This window comes from Pelodiscus sinensis, chromosome 16, assembly GCF_049634645.1.
Source record: "Pelodiscus sinensis isolate JC-2024 chromosome 16, ASM4963464v1, whole genome shotgun sequence".
Classification (NCBI taxonomy): Eukaryota; Metazoa; Chordata; order Testudines; family Trionychidae; genus Pelodiscus; species Pelodiscus sinensis.
The window spans coordinates 12,460,106-12,484,927 of record NC_134726.1 but is presented as its reverse complement, the minus strand read 5'-3'; the positions used below and the strand labels follow the sequence as shown (position 1 = coordinate 12,484,927).

Here is a 24,822-nt window from a genome sequence, read left to right as displayed (position 1 = left end):
TGGGATGAGTTAGATGGAGTTAGTCCTGCTTTGAGCAGGGGATTGGACTCAGTGACTTCCTGAGGTCTCTTCACACCCTATGATTCTATGATAATCTCACGAAAAGGAAAATTGACAAATAATATTAAGAATAACTCCATCAGTGAAATTGTCATATTGAAAATAAAATGGAACAAAGCGCTAGAAAATGGAATGTGTTCAGTAACTCAACTCTGGTAGGAATGAGATGGGACTAAATGACTTGATGGATGTAATCCAGCACTAATTTCAATGGTTATATCAACAATTCCTTCAAGTGAGACTTTGTATAACTGAGTATTGGGTATTCAGAAAGCATGAACACAGAGTCCAAAGAGGAAGATTATTCTGATACTTCTCTGAACATCTTTGCTCAGTTGTCAAGTGAACCAAAAAGTAAATGCTTGTGATAATCCTCACGGGACACCTTCATGCGAGTCAGTTAAGTTCTTTGGGTAAATACACAAAGTATTGATTGCATAAACACTTCACTCACTTCTGTAGGATTGGCTCATAAAAATGAATCCTGTGCAAGAGGTGCTGCCAGATAATTATTCTTTATCACCAAGGTTTGTGGCAATTGGGCATAAAATAATGAATGCCAGTGAAAATAGGGAACAACAAGTAAGTCCTGTGGGATCTTAGGATACGTCTACTCTACACAGTTATTTCAACTCTCACAATAACTATTTTGAAAAAATAACTCTCAAAATAACTATTTTGAAATAGTGCAGAATTATGTCGAAATAATGCATCCATACTGATTGGAGCCTGAATCACATTTAAAGCCCCCGAAAAGCACTCTGGGCAGGGCATTGGCATAGCAATCACTTCCTGGAGCTGCTACCTGAAGCTTGTGCTTAATGGAGCTCCCCTCAACAGCCACATCTCAGACTTTTCACCTTTGCCTACCTCCTCAAGAGACAGACAACTCTTTCCACTGCATGCTCTGGTTGCCTTACAGATGCCACAGCACTTCTGCCATGGAGCTGAACCTTCTGCAAAGCACTCACCGGCTCTCATGCTGCACCTCCTGGCACAGTTACTGCAGGCTGTCTATGTGGCACTGCAGGACCAGGACAAGCAGCTCACTCTGTGATACCTCCTCACCCCACTCCACATCCTGCTCATGCACCAAAACCCCTCTCACCCTCCCCAGCACACTGTGCACCACTGCTTCTGGTGCTGGGACACAAGTTCAGACTGGTGGAACTATATCATCCTGGAACAGTGGGACGACCCCCCTCATCTCCGGTGATGAGACACCTGCATGCAATCCACCATCTCCCTCCAGAAGTGTGTTGCCATTGCTATTTGGAAACTTGCCATGCTGGACAGCTATTGCTCCATCTGGAACCAGTTTGGCATGGGGAAATCGACCATCGGGACCGTGCTTGTACAGGTATGACTCTCTGACTATTGTCCCAGGAGGGTGGTGAAGCACTGGAATGGGGTTCTCTAGGAAGGAGGGTTGGTGGAGTCTCCCTCCCTGGAGGCTTTCTAGTCCCGCCTTCACAAAGCCCTGCCAGGAGTAGTTAGGGTTGCTCCAGCTGTGGGAAGGGGCTTGGGCTTGGAGAATTTATTCCTGAGGGCTCTGGCATCCCTAAGATTCTCTTTTGTATCCTTCTATAGGTGTTGAGAGCCATCAACAACATCCTGCTGCGCAGGGTAGTCATCCTGGGTGATGTTGACCCCATTGTCGCTAGCTTTGCCGCCCTGGGCTTCCCTAACAGGGATGTGAGAGGATAGATGGCACCTACATCCCCATCCAGGTCCCCAACCATCAGTCCTCTGATTACATCAACAAGAAGGGGTACTTTTCAATGGTGCTGCAGGCCTACATGGACCACCAAGGCCAGTTCAGAGACATTAACATTATGTGATCGGGGAAGGCACATGACACCCGCATTGTCTGTAAATCCAGCTTCTTCCAGAAGATGCACACCAGCACAATTTTCCCTGGCCGCATCATCAGTGTCAGGGACATGGACATGACCATGTACATCGTTAGCGACACAGCCTTTCCCTTGCTCCCCTGGCTACTGAAGTCCTAAACAGGACATATAGACCTCCACCAAGGAACGATTCAACATCAGGCTCAGTAGGCTCCATGGTGGAGGGCGCCTTTGGAACATCCCCCAGGTGGTGGCAGCCTGCTGTGCAATAACAAAGGGGAGATGTTCCTGCCAGGTTGGAGGGCAGTTGGTCAGAATATTTGAGCAGCCATGCACCCCTGCCATGCAGCAAGCCCATTGGGGGCTGTGTGCATCCTGGAGGCCCTGAGGGAGAGTTTCAGACAAGGCTAGCTGTGACACTCTCCCCTGGGACTCCCCACAAGGGCTTCTGCATTGCCTGTGTGTGCCTTTCCTCCCCCATCCCTCCCTTGAAGAAAAAATAAACCAGACTTTTTGGTTTGAAACAATAAACTGTTATTTTTATTTGGGATAAATATAACTGGGGAGGGACTGGGGAAAGAACCTGGGAGAGGGGAGGAAGGAGAAGGAAGGGCTTAGGGATGGGGCTGAGACTGGCACCTGCCTTGGGTGGTCCCGCCACCTTGTGTGCAGCGCCCTTGGCAGCCATGGGGGTGGGGGAGAGGAGCTTGTTTCACGAGGCATAAAGGATCTGACGACAAAGGGTTCTGGGGTCGGCTGATCCCCATCTCGATTACCGCTCTGTGCTGTCAATCAGCTGATTGGCACAGCGCGGCAGCCATTTTGATGTAAATGAAGTGGCGATTATTTAAATCGCTGTTTCATTTTGCTATGTCTAGTAAACTCATCTACATGGCTCCGTCGATGGAGCCCTGTAGTCTAGACACACCCTAAGGTGCCACAGGACCACTCATTGTTTTATAGACAAACACAGCTGCCTGAGATTTTTTTACCTAGGATGGAGTGCTGCAGAAAGGAATCTATGGGTCACAGTGGACCACAAGCCATCAGAGATGATCTAGATCAAGGGTTCCGAACCTTTTTCGGTCCCTGTACCTCCTTGGCTTTTAGTAAACCTTCCTGTACCCCCTATTCAATATGAAAGGAAATAAATTCTAGACGTTAGAATCCACAACTTTTTTCACTAAACTACTTTTGGAATATTTCAATTATGATAATCTAGTTATTTACCAAATATTCCCCGTACCCCCTTGACAAGCTTCTCGTACCCCCCTGGGGGTACACGTACCCCAGGTTGGGAACCCTTGATCTAGATGGTGTTTGGTCCTGCCATGAGGGCAGGGGACTGGATTTGAAAACCTCTTGAGATCCCTTCCAGTTCTAGTATTCCATGATTCTAATCTAAATATGAGTCAACAGTGCTGTACTATTGCAGAAAATGCAAACATTCTGGGATGTGTAAACAGGATACAAGAAGTAATTCTTCTGCTCTACTCCATTCTGATTAGGCCTCACCTGGGCTTTGTCTAGACTGGCCAGTTTTTCCAGAAAATCAGCCGCTTTTCTGGAAAAACTTGCCAGCTGTCTATACTGGCTGCTTGAATATCCGCAAAAGCGCTGACTTCCTACTGTAAGAAATCAGCGCTTCTTGCGGAAATACTATTCTGTTCTCATTCAGGCAAAAGTCCCTTCTGCGCAAAGCTTTTGCACAAAAGAGACATTGTACACCGCTCAGATTTGTTTTCCACAAAAAAGCCCCGATCGCGAAAATGGCGATTGGGGCTTTTTTGCATAAAAGCACGTCTAGATTGGCACGGAAAGTGTCCATGCCAATCTAGACGTTCTGTTCTGAAAATGCTTTTAACAGAAAACTTTTCCGTTAAAAGCATTTGCAGAAAATCATGCCAGTCTAGACGTAGACCTAGAGTATTGTGTTCAGTTCTGGGTGGCACATTTCAGGAAAGATGTGAAGAAATTGTAAAAAAGTCGAGAGAAGAGCAACAAACATGATTAAAGGTCTAGAAGACATGATTTATGAAGGAAAACTGAAAGAACTGGGTTTGTTTAGTCTGGAAAAGAAAAGACTGAGATGGGAAATGATAACAGCTTTCAAGTACCTAAAAGATTGTTACAAGGGGAGGGAGAAAAATTATTCTCCTTAACTTCTGGTGAAAGGATAAGAGACAATGGGCTTAAATTTCAAGAAGGGAGGTTTACCTTGGAAAAACTTTCTGTCAGGATGGTTAAGCACTGGAGATTTTTAAGAGAAGGTTAAACAAACACCTCCCAGGGATGATCTAGATGGTGGTTGGTCCTGCTTTGAAGGCTGGACTTGATGTCCTCTTGAAGTCCCTTCCAATTATATGATCAACAAGAGAATATTTATCTCTTTTTGAGGAATATCAATGAATAATTATAAATCTAAAGAGTGTGAAAAGTTCTTAATGAGTTACAAGAACATTACCTTTTGATCTGCATACTTTCTCAATAAGAAAGTATTAGCCAGATATTTGCATGGGAACAAGGCACTGTTACATATGTGCATGTGAACATAACTAGCATACATACTACATGGTTTTGTGCACGTCTCTGATTTGTCCTTACCAATTAGATGGATTCCTGTAGTGTGATGTGTGTGTGTGTAATTTTTAAAGCTCAAAAGTTGCTTTAACTTTCTGTCATGACCCTCAATTCAAACTGACATGTCGCTATGCTTGGGCACTATCCTTACCGTGGTTTGTCAACACAGAACATGAATGTCTAGTATGAAAGCGAGGTTTATACTGGAACTTCTTTCAATGCCTTCCAGTGTATGCAGATATTCTCTATGACCATCTGAATTATTTGAAGTCCCCCTTTTGTTATTAAGCAGCTCTGATGACATTTAAAAAGAACTGATGTTCCCCTGTGTGACAAACCCTCCCACCCATCCTTTTTTTTAAATTGACTTATGAATACCAATATGCACAATTTGAAGATGCTTTGGACAAAATACCTCATGTAACTTATCAATTTTAATGTCACAATCTTCTGGCTCTGTATATCGTACTATGGTGTATGTATCACTCTTGTATGTAAAGTTAGAAATATGGACTAGAGAATGGTTTATGGTTTTAAGATTTGTAAATGAAAGCCATCAAGGGTGTTTCTAATGCTGAGACACTTTGATGTCTGGGTAATCACCTGTAAACAGCCTTCATTGTCTTTTAAATCTAAGCATGTGATCACCCCAACTGGTAGGCTCTAACCAGGTAGTTTTCTATGGAAAGGGAGAATGTGAAACAAAGAATTTCCACCTAAAAGTAAGGTTATTTAAGATGCAAAATGTTTCAGTCTGTGTCTTTGGCTAGCATGTCACTCCCAAGAGAATGAACCAGAGATCACAAGCAAAAGAGGATTTTTTCCTGGTTTGAAGGATTTTCCCTGGTTTGCCAAGTAACATTAGCCAAAACAAGAACAGTTTTAGGGTGAGTTTGCAATAAGCTTAAGTAGGTGTTAGAACTAGCTATGTATTTCTTGTTATATTTTAAATCTTTAATTCACTTTTCTCTGCCTGTTTTCACTTGCAACCACTTAAATCCTACTGATTGTACTTAATAAAATCATTTTGATTTACTATCAAGCCCAGTGTAAATAATTGTTACCTGGGAAAGCAATCAGTGTGTATATCCTCCTTTCATTATTAAAGGGGGCTTGCCTGAATGATTTATTTGGGGTACTGATCAGATTGGGAGTTGGGATCTACTATGCCCTAAACTGCAATCTCCTCAGACGGGAAGAGTTTCAGTGTCTGTTTTGCTCTTTGGGGGCATGGTGAACTCAGCTCTATGCCTTGGCTGGGGGAGACTAGTAGATCTGGCCCATCAAGACAGGGTGGTGAGACGCTTCAGGGAGCAAGGAGGTGAGTGTCAGTGTCTTTAAAAGCATACCGGGAAGCATCCCCCAAGGGATCTTCTGTGACTGCATCCCATCACATGCTGGTTACTAGGGCAGGTACAAGAAGTATATGAGTTTGTGTTTATGGGCTGCTTGTGAACTGGGTAAGCTGTATTAAAATACATTGACAATATCCTAATTGTAGGAAAGGTTCTACTGCAAAGTGAAGTCATGGTGCCAAATATCATGTACTCTGGGGCTATGTCTACACTGCCCCCGTTTTGCACAAGAAATATGCAAATGAGGTGCAGCAAGGAATATCGCAGCTCTTCATTTGCATAATTAATGAGGCTCCATTTTTGCACAAGAGGTTTTTGCGCAAGAGCCGTTCTTTCACATTTTTTTCAGATTTTTTCTTTCCGCATTTCTTGAGCAAAAACAGAGCCTCATTAATTATGCAAATGAGGTGCGGCAATAGTCCACACTTCCCCTCATTTGCATATTTCTTGCACAAAACAGAGGCAGTGTAGACATAACCTGGGAGTCCATCTCTGAATTATGGTTGGTAAGAAGGAAGTATGATACTAAATGATCAATTGCCTGTCCTAATAAGAAATTGGAGAAGGCAGCTAGGTGACTGGACAGAGTTCACAAGTCCAAGAGAAAGGATATAAGATGAGGAAACCTATTTGTTGTCAAGGGTTGTTGTCCCAAATGTTCATCAGTTAAGTTGTCCATACAGCTATGGCTAGTCCTGTTTCTGGACATATAAGATAAACATTCATTTGTTAGGAATCACATCAATTACTGAGGATCATTTGACCTTTTCTTAATACTTAGGCTGATATTTTTGTTTTCCCATTTGTTAGAGACAATGAATTAAACATGCGTAACAATAGCAGATATCCATTTTTTTGTCTCAATGGCCTTATTATAGAACCATAGGATGCTAGAGAAGAAAAGGATTATCAAGTCCAGTACCCTGCCCTCCGCAGGACCACTCACCGTCTAGATCATCCCTGATAGATATCTATCCAACCTACTCTTAAATATCGCCAGTGATGGAGATCCCACAACATCTGTAGGCAATTTATTCCAGTGTTTAACTACCCTGATAGATTGGACATTAGAAAAAACTTCCTTTGTAAGCCTCCCTTGTTGCAATTTAAGCCCACTGCTTCTTGTCCTATCATCAGAGGCAAAGGAGAACAATTTTTCTCCCTCCTGCTTGTAACACCCTTTTAGATACTTGAACATTGCTATTATGGCCCCCTCAGTCTTCTCTTTTCTAAACTAAACAAACCCAATTCTTTCAGTGTTCCCTCATAAATCGTGTTTTCTAGACTTTTAATCATGTCTCTTCTCTGGACCTTCTCCAATTTCTCCACATCTTTCCTAAAATGCGGTACACAGAACTTGACACTGTACTCCAAATAATGCCTGATCAGCACACAGTAGAGCAAAATAATTACTTCTCATATCTTGCTTACATTCCTGTTAATACAGCCCAGAATGATATTTGCTTTTTTTGCAACAGTGTCACTCTGACTCATATTTATCTTGCGGTCCACAAGACCCCTTTTTGCAGTACTCCTTCCTATACAGTCTCTTCCTATTCTGTATGTATGACATTTATTGTTCCTTCCTAAGTGGGGTATTTTGTATTTGTTCTTATTGAATTTCATCCTATTTATCTCAGACAAATCCTCCAAAGCACTTGCAACCCCTCCAAGATTGGTGTCATCCACAAACATTAAACGTGTACTTTCTATGCCATTATTTAATCATTGATGAAGATATTTAATAAAAATGGTCCCAAAACTGATTTCTGTGGACCCACTTGTTAAATATGACTTTGAACCATTGATAACTACTGTTTGAGAATGAATTATGTGCCCACCTTATAATACCAGTTATGCACCAACCTTATAATAGTCCCATGTAGGTTATAGTTCCCTAGCTTATTTATGAGAAGGTTATGTCAGACTGTATCAAATGCCTTATGAAAGTCTAGGTATACCACATCTACCATCTCCCCCTTATCCATAAGGCTTGTTATTCTATCAAAGAAAGCTATCAGATTGGTTTGACATCATATGTTCTTTACAAATCCATGCTGACTATGACTTATCACCTTCTTATCTTCCAGATATTTGCAAATGGATTTCTTAATTATTTGCTCCATTATCTTTCCTGGCACAGAAGTAAAGCTGTCTGATCTGTAGATTGCTCTTATTTCCCTTTTTATAGATGAGCACGATATTTGCCCTTTTCCAGTCTTCTGGAATCTCTCCCAACTTTGATGACTGTACAAAGATGATAGCTAATGGCTTACATAGCTCCTCTATCAGCTCCTTGAGTATTCTTGGATGCATTTCGTCATTCCTGGTGACTTGAAGACTTTTAAATTGTATAAGTAATTTTTAACTTTTTTTAAAAATTTTAACTCTAAACCTACTCCATTTCCACTATCATCTACTATCAAACTTCTTGGTGAAAACTGAAACAAAGACATCATTAAGCATCTCTGCCATTTCCAAGTTTCCTGTTATCATTTCTCCCTCTTCACTGATTAATGGGACTACTCTGTCCATGGTCTTCCTCTTGCTTCTAATATATTTCTGGAATGTTTTCTTGTAACCCTTTATGTCTCTAGCTAGATAGAGCTTGTTTTGTGCCTTTCCCTTTCTAATCTTGGCCCTGCAAACTTGCATTGTTTGCTTATATTCATCCTTTGTAATTTGACACATTTCTACTTTTTATCTGACTCCTTTTTGATTTTTAGATCATGTAAGATCTCCTGGTTAAGCCACTTTCTATCTTTCCGATGCAGTTTACTTTTGGGCCCTTAATAATGTCCCTTTGAAAAACTGCCAACTCTCTTCAGTTGTTTTTCCTCATAGTCTTGCTTCCCATGGGACCTTACCTACCAGCTCTCTGAGTTTACTAAAATCTGCCTTCCTAAAATCTATTATCTCTGTTTTGCTCTTCTCCCTTCTACCATTCCTTAGACTCATGAACTCTGTGATTTCATGATCACTTTCACCCAAGCTGCCTTTCACTTTCGAATTTTCAACCAGTTCCTCCCTATTAAAATCAAATATAGAACAGTTTTCCCTCAGTAGCTTTGTCAACCTTCTGAAAAAATTGTCTCCAATGCAGTCCAAGAATTTACTGGATAATCTGTGCCATGATGTTTTTGTTTCCCAACATATGCTTGGATAGTTGAAGTCCCCATTACCACCTATGCTTTGGATGATTTTGTTAGTTGTTTAAAAAAAGGCTCATCCACCTCTTCTTCTACCTTGGTAGGTGGTTTGTAGTTGCTACCTAGCATGACATCACCCTTGTTTTTTACCCCTTTTAGCCTCACCCAGGGTATGTCTACAGTAGGTCAGTAGTTCGAGCTAGGTAGGCAAATGAGGGCAACCGGAATTGCAAATGAAGTCCGGGATTTAAATATCCCGGGCTTCATTTGCATCTTCCCAGGGGCCACCATTTTTAAATCCCCCTTAGTCCGAACTCCATGCCTGTGGCTACTTGCGGCATGGGCTAGGTAGTTCAAATTAGAATCTCTAATTTGAACTACCGGTACACCTCGTTTCATGAGGAGAAACGGTAGTTCGAATTACAGATCCTAATTCGAACTACCTAGCCTGTGCCACATGTAGCCGCGGGCACGGAGTTTGGACTAAGGGGGATTTAAAAATGGCGGCGCCCGGGAAGATGCAAATGAAGCCCGGGATATTTAAATCCCGGGCTTCATTTGCAACTCCGGTTGCCCTCATTTGCCTACCGAGCTACCGAGCTAGTGTAGACATACCCCCAGAGACTCTCAACAAGTCTGTCTCCTGTGTCCATCTCCACTTCAGTCCAAGTGAATACATTTTCAATATATAAAGCCCTTTTTCCCCTACCTATCCTTCCTGAGCAAACTGGTACCCCTTTATAAATTCCAACTGTGTGTATTATCCCACCAAGTCTCTGTAATACCAACAATGTCATAGTGGTGTTTATTAGCATTTATTAGCATTTCATGTATTTCCCATACTCCTTGCATTTGTATAAAGGCATCTAAGATACTGATTTGATTTTGCCCCCTATTTCTGCCTTATTTATACACATACTCCAGCCTGATAATTAATATCTGCAGTTTTATTTTTTAAAATGTCTATTTCAAGATACAATTCAATACAGTTTGTTACACAGAAGGGGCTCCTTAAAGTAACTGAAGTGCATGCATACATTTATCTAATATCCAGAAATAAAATGTCCCTTTACCCTAGTAGCACTGGGTTTGCAAGCAATGGAAGAATTGGTATGCTGTTCAATGCTGCTGTTTGCTATCAGCCAGCATCATGGTTCTGGCTACTGGTAGGATTCTATTCCCCTAATAGCAAGGATCTGATTAAAGTAAATAATAACCACTTTGTCTCACTGAGCTCTTTAAAGTTTTATAAGAAAAGTCAATCTAACCAACCTCTAAGCCAGACCCCTACCTTCAAAACAATCCAGGAGATAAACCTAGTGGAGATCTGGGAAGAGGCCTCCATGAGAGCACTGGCCTTTAAAAATCGGCTGACATGACAATGGTAGAGATGGAGATTTTGAAATAAGTTAGTGGAAAGACTTTTTTTCCCTCAGATTTTCACTGAGCTGTTAGGGTATGTCTACACTACAGCGCTAATTCGAACTAACTTAGTTCGAATTAGTTAATTCGAATTAAGCTAATTCGAACTAACGCATCCAGACTAAAAAACTAGTTCTAATTAGCATTCTGCTAATTCGAACTAGCATGTCCACATTAAGTGGACCCTGAACCAGGGTTAAGGATGGCCGGAAGCAGTGCCGGCAGGGCATCAGATGAGGACTTAGAGCGTGGGCTGTGCTTAAAGGGACCCGACCCCCACCCCGGACAGACAGTTCTGAGGTGTGCCCCGCTTGCAAAGCAGTCCTGGCTTGGAGTGCCCACACTGGGCACATCACAGCACTCGGCCATCAGACTGGCTGCACTTGCCGCAGGCTGCCATCTGGGGAGAGGGGGCAATTGGGGGGCTTCAGGAGAGCTTCAACCCCCAGAAGCCCGCAGAGCCAGCCCAGTCCTCCCCATCGGGGGCTCGTACCCCATTTCTCCCTCACCTCCTTCCACTTACCCTTCCCTAGCCCTCCTTCCTGATGTACAAAATAAAGAAAACATGTGGTCAAAAATAGAATCTCTCTTTATTGAACAAAATTGGGGAGACTGGGAAAAGGAGGTGGGAGAGGGGAAGAGAGAGGGTGGGAGAGGGGAGGGCAACTACAATGATCAGAGGTTTGGAACAGGTCCCATATGAAGAGAGGCTAAAGAGATTGGGACTTTTCAGTTTAGAAAAGAAGAGACTGAGGGGGGATATGATAGAGGTCTATAAAAGCACGAGTGGGGTGGAGAGAGTGCATACAGAAAAGTTCTTCATTAGTTCCCATAATAGAAGGACTAGAGGAAAGGAATGGGTAGCAGGCTTCAAACTAGTAACAGAAAGTTGTTCTTCACAAAGCAAAGAGTCAACCTGTGGAACTCCTTGCTGCAGGAGGCTGTGAAGGCTAGAACTAGAACAGAGTTTAAAGAGAAGTGAGATAAAGTGCTGGAGGTTGGGTCCATGGAGTGGTATTAGCCAGGGGGTAGGAGTGGTGTCCCTGCCCGAAGTTTGTGGAAGGCTGGAGAGGGATGGCACGAGATAAATGGCTTGGTCACTGTCTTCGGTCCATCCCCTCCAGGGTCCCTAGAGTTGGCTGCTGTCGGCAGACAGGCTACTGGACTAGATGGACCTTTGGTCTGACCCAGTACGGCCATTGTAAGCTCAGGGCTCAGGGTCAGGGGTCTCACTGGACCACCTTGATTTTCATGCATACCTGCTCCTGGGTGGCCAGGCTGGCAGCTCTCCTGCCCTAGACGGCCACTTTCCTGTGCCTAGTGCGGAGGTCGTAGACGAGGTCCACGATGTCCACAGTAGACCAGGCGGGTGCCCGCCTCTTGTGGTCCTGGGCAAGCTCCCGGAAGCTGCCAGCCTGGTCCCGGGAAGAGGGGGACGGATGGGGGGCTTCGGGGGCTGGTTCGAGCCGTGCCAGGTGCAGGGTCTGCTGGCTGGATGCTGGCAGGCTTGCACCTGGCACGGGCACCGTAGCCAGCCCGTGCCCCTTTAAGGGCTCCGGGGCGGGAGGGGGGCAATAGAGTTTCCCTGGTGTTGGCCAGAGTGGCCACCAGGGAAAGCTGGGGAGGGCTAGCCTCCCACTAGTTCAAATTAAGGGGCTACACACCCCTTAATTCGAACTAATAAGTTCAAACTAGGCTTAGTCCTCATAGAATGAGATTTACCTAGTTCGAACTAAGCGCTCTGCTAGTTCGAATTAAGTTCAAACTAGCGGAGCGCTAGTGTAGCACCTATCGAAGTTAATTCGAACTAACGTCCGTTAGTTTGAATTAACTTTGTAGTGTAGACATACCCTTACTCTGTTAATTAAATCTACCAAATTTTAGTTAATTTTTATGGCCTGGAAACCTGCTTTTTATACTGATTGTGAATCTCAATGCATAGATGTGTGTTTCCCTCCCTTATCAGAGAAAATGTAAATGTGGAAAAAAGATTTCTCATTAAATCTTTGAAAAAAAAGCCCTAACCTGACCTCTTATTTTCCTGGTATGCATTTGTATAAGCTTTCCAAGTTGATATTTTAATTATAATACATTGTGAGTCACACTGTACATTAAAGGACTAGAGAAAAATGTGCTGTGATTAAAAGTACATATTTATAGTGCATGTTGCTTAGGAAGAATGCACCAGTGTTTTCTGTTTATATATTTAGTGTCCTCCTTAAGCAGTGAGTGGAACAAATGTGACTGGAGAGTGTGAGTGGATATGTGGGGTGGGGGCGTGTAGCTAAACAGCAATGAGAGAGAATGTAATGTTGGAAATCATGATTAGCTGTTCTGATTTTATTCATCTTTGAATGACAGGGGCATGCAGACTAGTCATTAGCTCACAATAAGTTCACAGCTATTACTCAATCCTTCTTTTCTTTTCAGATTTTTAATAAGTCAAAATTAATCTATAAATTACATTACATATGTCATGATTTTGGGGGTGCTGGCTCTGACTACACACCTTCTCTCATACATTAGTCCAATCTAGTTGCCAGAGTCAGTACTGTACCCTTTTTCGGAGGGTAGTGAGCAGTGTTCCCTCTAAGATTTTCCATCCATGAGCAGAATGAGTTTAGTCTCGTGCACCAATAATAAGGTCACATGCACTTGTTTGAATGTGTAGCACTCACCAGTGGCACTGCTCACTGGGAGACTTTCCAACCACAGAAACCCCAAGCCCTGCTCCCAGGTATCACCCCCCCACACCTAGTGCGGAGAAGGTAAGATGTACCCTCCCCAGGGAGCGCTGCTCTTGGGGCAGCCTGTGTACTGAACAGGGACTGCCCCAGGCTGCTTCTTACAGAGGAGCTGCCTAGCACACAGCCCCAGCCACCGGAGCAGTCCCTGCTGCTGGAGCAGCCAGGCAGTCCCAGATCCCTGTAGCCACCCTGTCCACCCACCACATCACCCTGGCCATAGCTCTAATCCTAAAGGACTGGAGCTACAGCAAAGGCTGTGTGGTGGCTGCCTGGCTGCTCTCAGGGTGGGCTACATGGTGGGTGGCTACCCCATGACCCGGGACTGGAGCTGGGGCTGCGGTGCAGCTGTGGTTCAGCTCTGGCAGCTGTCATGGAGCCCACACTGGCCACAGGTTCAGTGTTAGGGAAGGGACAGAGCTACATCGAGGGCTGCATGGTGGCTGTCCAGCTGCTCCTGGGCAGGCTATGTGGCAGGCAGCTGCCCCATGTACTGGTCTGGAGCCGACTCCAGCTCCAGCACTGGCACACAGGGCAGCCACCCACCATGCAGTACACCTCAGGAGCAGCTGGGCAGCCACCACACAACCTTGTCCCCCCACTCTCTCAGGGTATGTCTACACTACCCCGCTAGTTTGAACTACGAGGTGTACCGGTAGTTCGGAATAGGAATCCTAGTTCAAACTACCTAGTTCGAGCCCCGTGTAGCCGCGCGGCACGGGGTTCGAACCAGCGGGGTTTTAAAAATGGCGGCTCCCCGCTTATGCAAATGAAGCCCGGGAAATTCAAATCCCGGGCTTCATTTGCAAGTGCGGTATGCCTACATTACCCTCCTAGTTCGAACTAGGAGGGTAGTGTAGACATACCCTCACAGAGTCCACCACCAGCTGCTTACCTTCCAGGAAGATGAGTGCTGCTGTACAGCTCTGCTGAGGAGGTGGGTGGGATTCAAATATTTTGTGTGCACCCATGCAGGTGCGTAGCCTACAGGGAACTGAGGTAGTGAGGCCCAGAAGCCAGGGTCATTTCCACCCCCTTCCCTTAGAACAGTGGGGCCTAGTGGCCTGAATTAGTGCCCTTTCCTTAGGGCAGTGAGATCTAATGGACAGAGTCAATGATCACAGCTGTAGCCCCCCTCTAGGTCCACCCTCTCCACTGGGTCCCAGCCCAAAGCCCTGTCAGTGATGGGTGTGTCCCACCATTAGCTCAGCAGGAAACCCACCAAGCTCTTCGGGAATTACCTCCCAGCCGTGGGCTACTTCCTACCCTATTCAGGGCTGATTGCTTCTTCTCCAGTTTCTTCCTGGCTGAGGGTTTCTCCACCATTCCCTGCTGTCTGGCCTCCATGGTTTGGTCCCTCCATACCTCTTCTTGCAGAGCTCTGGAAGTAGCTCCTTCCTCTGCAGCGGTCAGCCCAGACTGAGCTGCTCCACTGGACTTCATAACTGTCCTCCAGTTGGAGCATGCCCAGCGAGGCTGTGGGGGTGGGGCTCTGTCAGTCAGCTATCCCTGGTTCACTTTTTCAGGCCCAGTGCAAGGTTGCTACATCCCATCACAGTGAGAGAAAGAAGCTTTTGAGCTTACTGTCAGCCGACGGTCAGGGCAGTGTGTGTGTGCTATACACCCGAGACTTCAACTGCTGAGACCGGGGTCCCTTGCAGCGGGCAACCTGGAGGAGGTTGACGAGTGCCCCAATTCTGCCAACCGATGGTCAGGGCAGTGAGTGGTGTGTGTGTGTATACTATACACTCGAGACTTTAACTGCTGAGACCGGGGTCCCTTGCAGCGGGCAACCTGGAGGAGGTTGAGGAGTGCCCCAATTCTGCCAACCGATGGTCAGGGGAATGAGTGGTGTGTATGTGTATACTATACACTCGAGACTTTAACTGCTGAGACCGGGGTCCCTTGCAGCGGGCAACCTGGAGGAGGTTGACGAGTGCCCCAGTGGATTGTGCCACCTGGGTGTGACACAAATCCAAACGCCCAAGCTCTCCCTATATCTGTCCCTAAGACGGGCTGAAGTTCTTTTAAATTGTGCTTGGTTCTATTACAGCAACTGAAGGAGTCAGGTTAAAACTTATACAGTTACAGGTTTATTTGAGGAAGCTTATAAATCATATGGTTGCAATGGCTATTGTTCTATTTCTTAACTACTAGCAAAATATAGATCTTAAAAATGGTTACAAAGAAGATAAAGATAGAAAAATAGAAATAATGGTACCAAGTAACAGCTTACTCTTTCTATGTGTACACTTACGACAGAGGACCACATCCAGGTACAATTTTTACCCCCTTCTGTGCCTCTCGACTCCAGCATGTCAGGCCAGGGCCGGTCCCTCAATTCCTAGGGAAGACGAAAATACGAGGTGGGCGTCCCCATAGAACCTCGGGAGGTCAAACACCTAACCCGACCAGCAGGTAGAGGGTAGAATGACACTCAAAGTGAGTGTGTGCTCGACCTATCTTTTATACTCATGGGGTCACGTATTTCTCTTTCTTGTCTTTCATGCCAAATGGGACTGGTCTGTCTTTTGTGAGATCAGTTCTTACAAGGGAGTTGTGAACTTAATTTACACTTGTAAGAGAGATAACTAAATTGGAATTACTGGGGATTCTTTTCTCAGTGGGAAATTCCTCTTCCAGGGACTGTGTGTGTGTTCGAATCAACATAGGTGCCAGCCGGTGGCAGTTCTCGCAGCCTCAAGGCCAGCTTATTGCCTTAATCGCTCTCTCCTCATATCTATGTTTTCAGCTTCTCAGGATCAGATGAGCCAGCATAGACTATGCTGATTTTACTGCTCCTTCTCTGTCCTGTATGCTTCAGGAAGGCAAATAAGATGGATGATATGGGGGTTAGTCTGTCTGGCCACATTCCACCCCCTGATACGACACAACTCGTCCCAGGAATGCAAGATGGTGGCTTGCCAGTACCTCTTGCCCACCTTGGAGGAATTTAAAAGTACCCAATGGCCTGATTAGAGGGTTTAGGATCTAGGAATTGACTAGGGACCTTTCCTGGTGCTGTGTATCGAATGTGCACACAAGAGATAGCTACATTAACTAGGCATTGCACAATACATAGGGCTATGCAGAAAAGGAGTACAACAATCAAAACAATTAAAACAGTGGTCATAATAGAGTGTAGGAAAGGAGTTAAGGAAAGTTTTAGCTGTTGGGCTAACCAAGTTAGCCATGAGTTATTTTCATTCTTAGTTACAGCATGTCTTATCCCATACCGTTTGTTGCCATTTCCCTTGCCTCCCCCCAAAGTTATTTTGAGGGCTGCGGTAGTTGCTGTCATCGAACCATACCGGTCCCCATCTGAAGATGTCACTCTTGTTTCACCAGTCATTTGGGCTGAGAGGGACAAACTCGATTCCCAGTCCAGTGGAGGAGTCAAGTAAGGTGTTCTGGTACAGCAGTAGCAGTTGGGATGAGGAAGAAGACCATGGCGAGTTGGAGTACCATGTCTCATTTCAATAGTCTGTAACTAACAACAGTGGTTGCAAGCGCTACAACAGCAAGCGATATATATATATATATATATACATATATATATATATATATATATATATACATACAAAAGTTCATGGTGGTTTCCCAGATCCACACCAGCATTGGGAGGGATCCATCCCACTGGAGCGCTGTTCAGGGATATTGCCTCAGTTTCCTGTGATAAAACATAAGGTTCGCCGGTCTTGGATACAATCCAAGCCTCAGTAATGGTTATTGGTGTTCCAGACTCCTTTTCCCTTGCAGGAGTGCAGTGAATGGATTTGTGTTCCCAAACTGGGGTGTTGGGACAAGGGCTATTAAGCGGTTTAGTCCCATGACTGTGAACAACCTGGTTGCCACTGGGGTTGAGTAAGCAAAACCAATTCCTGAAACAATTTCCACTCCAGTTAAAACATACTTCCACCCTTGCTAACTGGTGGGTAGTGTACCAATATAATCTACTTGCCAGGTTGCCCATAGTACTTTTCCATCTCTTAGTCTGGCAAACCATTGTCCTTCTGCTATATATTTCCTGAGTTCAGCACATAGGGTGCAAGCTTGTACCAGATCTTTGGCTTGTTTGTGGGTGATAGGCCACCCCCTGGCATGTGCCTGCCGCACCAGCTCATCGCTTCCTGTGTGTCCCAAGGTTTCATGTAGCCAAATGTACAGGTGTTCCCAATCCACCTGGGCAGCAAAAATTTGTGCTGCTGCATCTGCTAGGTTATTTAGCTGTGCAGCCAGGGTGTCGTTTCTTTTGGACACATGACTTATGCTTAAGGCATGTTGGGTTGCATGCTGGTATATCCATTTCCAGTATTCCAATCTCCAAACAGGCTTTCCTATTTTCCAGTTATTATTCTTTCAATTAGTTATCCACTGAGTGGCTCCAGCCCATACAGCATAGGAGTTAGTGTAGATGGTACTGGCCCCTGCCTCACAAGCTAATTGATTGCTGCCAGCTCTGCAAGCTGAGCTGTTCCTTCTATGTTTGTGGACAGGGGTGCAGTGTATGTGTCTGCTGAAACAGCAACATCCTTCCCTGTCCACTTTCCTTTGAAATAACCAGGCAGCCTGTATTCACATATAATGTTGAATTTAAAAGCAAGCCAAAAGTGTTATCAACTCAGCCTTGAAAGAGACAGTTAAGTTTTAAAGCTTGAGTTTCTAAACTAATAATTTGGTTTCTAGAAAGTTAAATGTCCTTAAGAGTTGAATGCCCGACAGAAGCACTAACCAATTTGTGCCTTGTTTGTTTGCAATTTTAAGCAAGAGGACATTATCCAAAACAAAATGAAACTAGTTCATTTGAAACCCACAAAATAGGGTTACAATATATAGAGCTCATTCCTTTATGCAGTTAACCAATTAAGTTTCAGTAGAATCCTTAATTTTCCTTTGCAGATTTAACAAAGGGGTCCATAGACAAAATGTTTACATTTGATTGTTTCTTTGCATAGATGGTTTGCACATTGTTAAGAGGCTGCAAAGAAACAAGGTGTCATTTTAAAACAAGATTTCCCTTCACATATTACAACCACCACTTAGTTCCTTCCACACTCCCATGGAGTCCACCTTTATCTTCACATTCCCTCAAATCACTTGCTTTGTTCTTTCAAAGAAAATGTTTCTCATTCCTAGTAACTTTCCAATGTCTGCTCTACTTTCCTTATTCCTTCAGCTCTGCCTATAGGGCTCCAAACTTTTTGCCTTCCCCTTCTTATGGTCCATCCTAATTCCTGCTAAATGACTTTTTACAATGACACATGTTTGTCTACTATTAATTTGGTAAGGAGGGTGAGCTTGTTCACTAAGCCTCATGCCTCCTGGTCCTGTTCTTAAGCATATTCCTGAGGGAAGGAAAAAAATAAAATATAAATCTGAGAGTTGCTTTAACTCTCAGCACCCATCCTTAAGGGAATCTAGCTCGTCTGGGTACTGAGGGACATGCATTTCTACCTTTTTACTTCTGCAGCAGAGGCTTTTACATTTTTGCAGTTTCATATTTGTATTCTTATTCAATTTTGAAGAACACCTCATTACAGGTTTTCCATAGAAGACAAAAGCTGCAGCTGTTTCCCTCTCCATTGGAGCCAAGGGTTTACATATCCACAAGTAGTTAGCCAATTTGTCTTGTAGGTCTGAAATTGTATGGACAGCAATTAACACTTGATCAGACCAAGGGCTATGCTCGAACCTTTGCAAGATTTTGTTCAAAAGGGGTAACATCTTTTACAAATGCCAATTGTCTCAGTCTTCTCTCTGCCTTCTTAAAAGACTGCTTACATTTAAACCTTTTTTAGTATACCCAACCTCCTATTGGGACTAAAACAGCAATACCAATACCTCCTTTTTCTTTCTTTCTGGAGGGTTACAATTTGAACTTTCTGATCTCAGCTAGTTTGCTAATCAAACTTAGCTATTACCTGCAAAGCTTCTTTGTGCTGCCAGCTAGGGCATTTGCACCACAAAGGAAATCACAACCTGGTGTGGCTCCTGGAGCTTTCACTGCATTTTAGTCTGTTTGCAGTTTTTACTCATTCTATAGTTTACAGGAAAATGTGCAATCTTTGTTTACAACACTACTTAGCCACATTAAAATTTCATATAGTGTAACTCTTTCTTTATGCTTACAGTTTTCCTGTACCTTCATTAAACAACTTGGACTAAAATGGTCTTACCAAACCAATTTGTTTTAAACCTACAAACAAGATTACTGGACCTTGAAAACTTCATATTATTTACACTATATATATATATATATATCTACACACAGATACACATACATTCTCTCTGAACCTTTCTTACACTATTTCTACATAGCTGTACAACAATTACATTCCCTTTTTATTCAATGGAGTAGTTAAGTTCCAATAGAACCCCCTCCCTTTAGAGTTCTTTTAGCAGTCTCTCTAATCAAATGTACGGATTTGAGTCAAATTTGCCTGTGTTATTTACAGACATTCCTTTGGAAAAAGGGCCCATTTTTCCTTCAGAATGGCTGCAAAGAAACCACAATTTTCTATCTACACCATTTTAGCATTTGCACAACTGCTCAATTCTCTCCATTCTCTGCAGAGTTTAAATTCTCTGTTTCTCTTTTTTTAAAACACTTTCTTATCTCTAAAATAAAACTGGCCTTGTTTCAGATATTACTCTTGTAAGTATGCTTTAAGGATTTAGATTTCCAGTACTTACAGCCTTTTTCTCAGTTCTACCACAAGGCTTTCAATCTTATCTGTTACCTGCCTGCTTGTCTGGGCCTGATCCTGTTTTCCATTTTTGCCTGCTTGTCTGGGCCTGATCCTGTTTTCCTTGCTAAATGGAAAGTGGCTCCTTTCCACAGACTCAGGCTTTGTCCCATTCTTTAGCTTGCAGGCAGTTCTATACTTACAGAACTGTACCCACAACTCCTCAGGATTCCCCCAATCATTTTTCTAACATTTCTCTATTCCATTTTGGGTTGCCCCAACCTTCCTGGGCAAACCCTTTCTCTATACCACTAAGATCCATGTCTATCATGACAAGCTTCATGTTGCTGTATGTGAACCAGTAGCACAATCCTGCCGACTACGCCAATTCTGTCAGCCGACGGTCAGGGCAGTGAGTCCCTTATGACCGGCTGAAGTTCTTTTTTAAATTGTGCTTGGTTCTGTTACAGCAACTGAAGGAGTCAGGTTAAAGCTTAAACAGTTACTATTTTATTGTTACAGGGTAAACTTAGTTGTTAAATGCTACTGCTGTGTTACAGATAACACAGCCACTACAAAGGACAGGACAGAAATTAGACTAATAAGTCACTTACAGGTACCATGAAACCCTTTTGGTTCTCTGAGCTCTTATTAAATGCATGCAAAATAGACACATAGCAGGTATATATTCTCACCCCTGCGTTCCAGACTTGGTGTGGCCAGCGTCTTTTTCTCAATTCCTCGGGAAGAAGTAGGGCGAGGTTGGGCGTCCCACAGACCTCGGGAGACAATCAATACCTGCCAGCCGGTATAGATGATTGGAGCTCCAATGGGGTGGGCTGCTGAACCTCTTTTATACCCCTTGGGTCATGAAGGCTTCTTCCTGGTTTCAAGTGGCCAATTAGGAAAAATGGCTTTGAACACCAAGTTTCCCACGAAGGGTGCAAAGCATAATTTACACCTGGGAAAAATGCAGATGGGCGAAGATTCCTCTCCTGGGACAGTGCAGGCATGTCAATTACTGGTACTAGCCATCAGGGCGACGGGAGGTCCCGGGTCGTCAGCTAGCCCATTTACTGTCTGGTTTCTGTTTATGGTAGAGTCAGGGACAGGCAGCACACCTGTGTTCCCAGGGCATCAAAGGCTGACTGCCTTTCTCTTGCTCTCTGGGGGGGGGAACAAGATGGGGTTCGTGGAAAACCAAGATGGGGTTTGTGTCTGGCTACAGGAGGTCAAACACCTAACCCGACCAGCAGGTAGAGGGTAGAATGACACTCAAAGTGAGTGTGTGCTGGACCTATCTTTTATATTCATGGGGTCACGTATTTCTCTTTCTTGTCTGTCATGCCAAATGGGGCTGGTCTGTCTTTTGTGAGACCAGTTCTTACAAGGGAGTTGTGAACTTAATTTACACTTGTAAGAGAGATAACTAAATTGGAAGTACTGGGGATTCTTTTCTCAGTGGGAAATTCCTCTTCCAGGGACTGTGTGTGTGTTCGAATCAACATAGGTGCCAGCCGGTGGCAGTTCTCTCAGCCTCAAGGCCAGCTTATTGCCTTAATCGCTCTCTCCTCATATCTATGTTTTCAGCTTCTCAGGATCAGATGAGCCAGCATAGACTATGCTGATTTTACTGCTCCTTCTCTGTCCTGTATGCTTCAGGAAGGCAAATAAGATGGATGATATGGGGGTTAGTCTGTCTGGCCACACTTACACAGAACACTTCTTCAGGACCTAAATACTCATCTTCATTTCCTGAACAGCCCTATGTAAGCCAGGGCTCTCATCAACAGAAGTTGGCCTAATAAAAGATATTACTTCACCCACCTTATATCTTTAATATTTTACCTGATTTTTCTAGAAATATCATTTGGTTTATGCAGGTTTTCAGTCTTGTATCATCCTGGAGCCTCAGACATAACTGTTTCTGAAGTTTTTGAGGCTCTTTAGATTATTCTAATTAGTAGCGCTAGATCCTCTTGTTCTGTGACCTCCTTTTCTGGGAGGATTGGCTATGCTCTTAAATGACCCTAAGAAGGTACTGGAACCAAAGATTCTGCCAAGCTTAACAGATAAAACAGCACTCTAAAATATTTAAATTAAATTCTGCCCTAATTTACATCCTGTGCAACCCCATTAATTTCAAAGGTTGATAAAGCAGAACAGAACTGAATTTGAGGTAATTGAAAATAATGTTTTCAATGTGGAAAGCCTGAGTTTTGTGTGTGTATTTTCTGCTAACGATGTGGGAAGCTAGAGAAATCCTCAATCTGCTAAAACACTGAGATTGAAGTGAAATCAGTTGCAACAGGCATTCCTGTGCATTTCTCTGACAAATGTAGCGAATAACCCTCCTCAGTGCTTTCATGCTATATGATGTTTGTTCACCATCTCAATGAAAAATCATGGCAGAGCAAGAGATTGGTAGTTTGTTTTTTTTTAAGTTACATATCAGGCTGTCCTGGAAGATGGTGCATTTTAAAGGGCTAGAGAGCCAGCAGTGCTGTAGAGAAATAAGGCGACATTCAAAAAGAAATCAAGGTATATCACATTAGGTTTTGTTTTGATAATTTATCACATTTGTTTAATTTTGATAATTTACCTACAATTTGCCTCTCTTTAGTAGTTGAAACTTGCTCCTCCTTGAAGTTGGGGAATTGGTAACTCTGTGGAAACTCCCACCTATAAGGTAGACCCATCAAGAACTTAGGGTATGTCTACACTGCATCCCTAGTTCGAACTAGGGATGCAAATGGAGACAATCGAAGTAGTTAATGAAGCGGGGATTTAAATATCCCGCGCTCCATTAACATGATCTCGCCGGCACGCTAGTTCGAATCACAGCTGATTCGAACCAGGAAGTGCGCACCAGGACGCGTTAGTTCGGACTAAAGCCCTTAGTCCGAACTAATGTTTTTTTGAGGAGTAACATTAGTTCGGACTAAGGGCTTTAGTCCGAACTAACGTGTCCCGGCGCGCACTTCCTGGTTCGAATCAGCTGTGATTCGAACTAGCGCGCCGGCGAGATCATGTTAATGGAGCGCGGGATATTTAAATCCCCGCTTCATTAACTACTTCGATTGTCTCCATTTGCATCCCTAGTTCGAACTAGGGATTCAGTGTAGACATACCCTCTCAGAAAGATAGCTTCAGGACATGGAGTAGAACATCATGGGAGGCAGGAAATTAATTTTCACAGTTTTTACTTCCCCAGGCAATAGTCCATCTTGCATGGGGTAAGATTATTGGTGGAAGGAAGAGGATTAGCTCTCCATCCCACTGCAGACAATTTTTGTCATGGTAGGTCTGTTGCAGTATGACCCAGATGCTTGCGTTGCAGCATTTAGTGGTATAAATAAGGGATGAAATAGTGAGGAGTACTTGGTTTTTGTTCTGGGGAAATCTATGCCTGTAGACTTGCTGGATGGGTTGATGTGACTTTGCTGGGTGGGCTAGAATCACCTAGAAATTGGGTGGACACTGCAGGTATGTCTATCCTACAGAGTTTTGTAGGAAAAATGGCCATTTTTCCAACAAAACCTGAGTTACAGCCACACTGCAATTGCGTTTTTCTGAAAGTAAATCGAAAGAACAGAGGGGATTTTTTGGCATTGGTAAAAATTCTTCCTCTTTCTATGAGGAAGAAGCCTTTTCCCAAAAGAGCTCTTTTGGAAAAAGGCATGTGTAGATGGGAAAGAGGGAGTTCTTTCGAAAGAAGAGGAAAGAGGAAAAAGCACAGGTGCCCTGGTGGCCACTCTGTCCATAGGAATCATATCTTAGAGATAGCGTCCATTCAGTGTGGACACTATCTTTCAAAAAATCAGATTGCTTTTTCAATGCACTTTTTTGTGTGGATGCTCTCTTTAGGAAGAAATTTTTTGGACAATCTCTTCTGAAAAATGGTTCTTCCAAAAAAGATTGCAGTGAAGACATAGTCTAAGTGTGCTCATTAGCAGTCTGACTCTGCGTGGGTGATTTTCACTGTGGGGAAGCGGCTTGGCAATGACTAGAAAACTCTTCTGTAGGGTCTGTGTTTGAAAGACTCAGCTAGCTTTGTTGGATGAAGCTGCACAGTCCTTCATCCCAGGAGGAAAGATGAATAATACTACTTTAGACTGAAGAAACTGCAGAATGTTATTGAAAAGATTCCAGGGGAGTTTGAAAGAAGCTATAGGAATGTCTACACTGAAAGTAGACACTCACAGCTGGCCTGACTCAGGTTTGCAGGGCTTGGGCTGCAAGCTGAATAGGTCCTAGACTCTAGCCCAAGCCCAGCTAACAATGAAACAGCCCTTCAGTTTGAGCTCTGCAAGCCCAAGTCAGCTGGCACAGGGCAGCCATAAGTGTTTAGTTGCTGTGTAGACATCTTGTATAAAACTATTTCTTCTTTCCCTACAGTAAGGAGCTGGCATGCCCTGCAAAAGTTTTGAGTATCATTCCATAGAGATAGAGAAGGATAAATCCTCTCAGAGCAGAGCCTAAGGATGTCTGAATATTCACACACACCGTTATAATTTGTGTTTGATCTTGTGATACTAATAAGCACTAAAACTTGGGGGGAAACTTCCCAAATGAGTTGTCTGGAAACAAGAATTGTTACTGACAATATTTTGAAAATGTTTCAAGGGTTTTAAATCAACTGTTATAAGCAAATGTGTGTGTATATATGTATTTAGTAATTGTTATAACGCTTCTATCAGATTTAACTCTGTGTAACATGCATATACATATACAAATCAAAGTCTTGAAAAGACTACTCTCTGCTCCATGCCACAGCAGAGAGGTAATCTGAGATACAGGAAAGGAAAAAAACCCCTTACAACTATCATTAGTACAGTGCCTTCTCCACACCCATTATACAATGATCAGTACCCATGACTTGTGCAGATGTATTCAATATTGTCCTTTTGTAGTGCTCAGATGATCACACAAGGACTCCTTGCTTGTCAAACTAAACTGGCTCTTTATTAAAA

General features: G+C 43.6%; 1 protein-coding gene across 1 annotated transcript in view; it reads left to right on the top strand.

The window, feature by feature from the left end:
- Positions 1-24,822, top strand: part of GRIN2A (glutamate ionotropic receptor NMDA type subunit 2A) — a 523,774-nt gene that overhangs the window by 468,472 nt on the left and 30,480 nt on the right. The gene's annotated exons all lie outside the window — the stretch shown is intronic.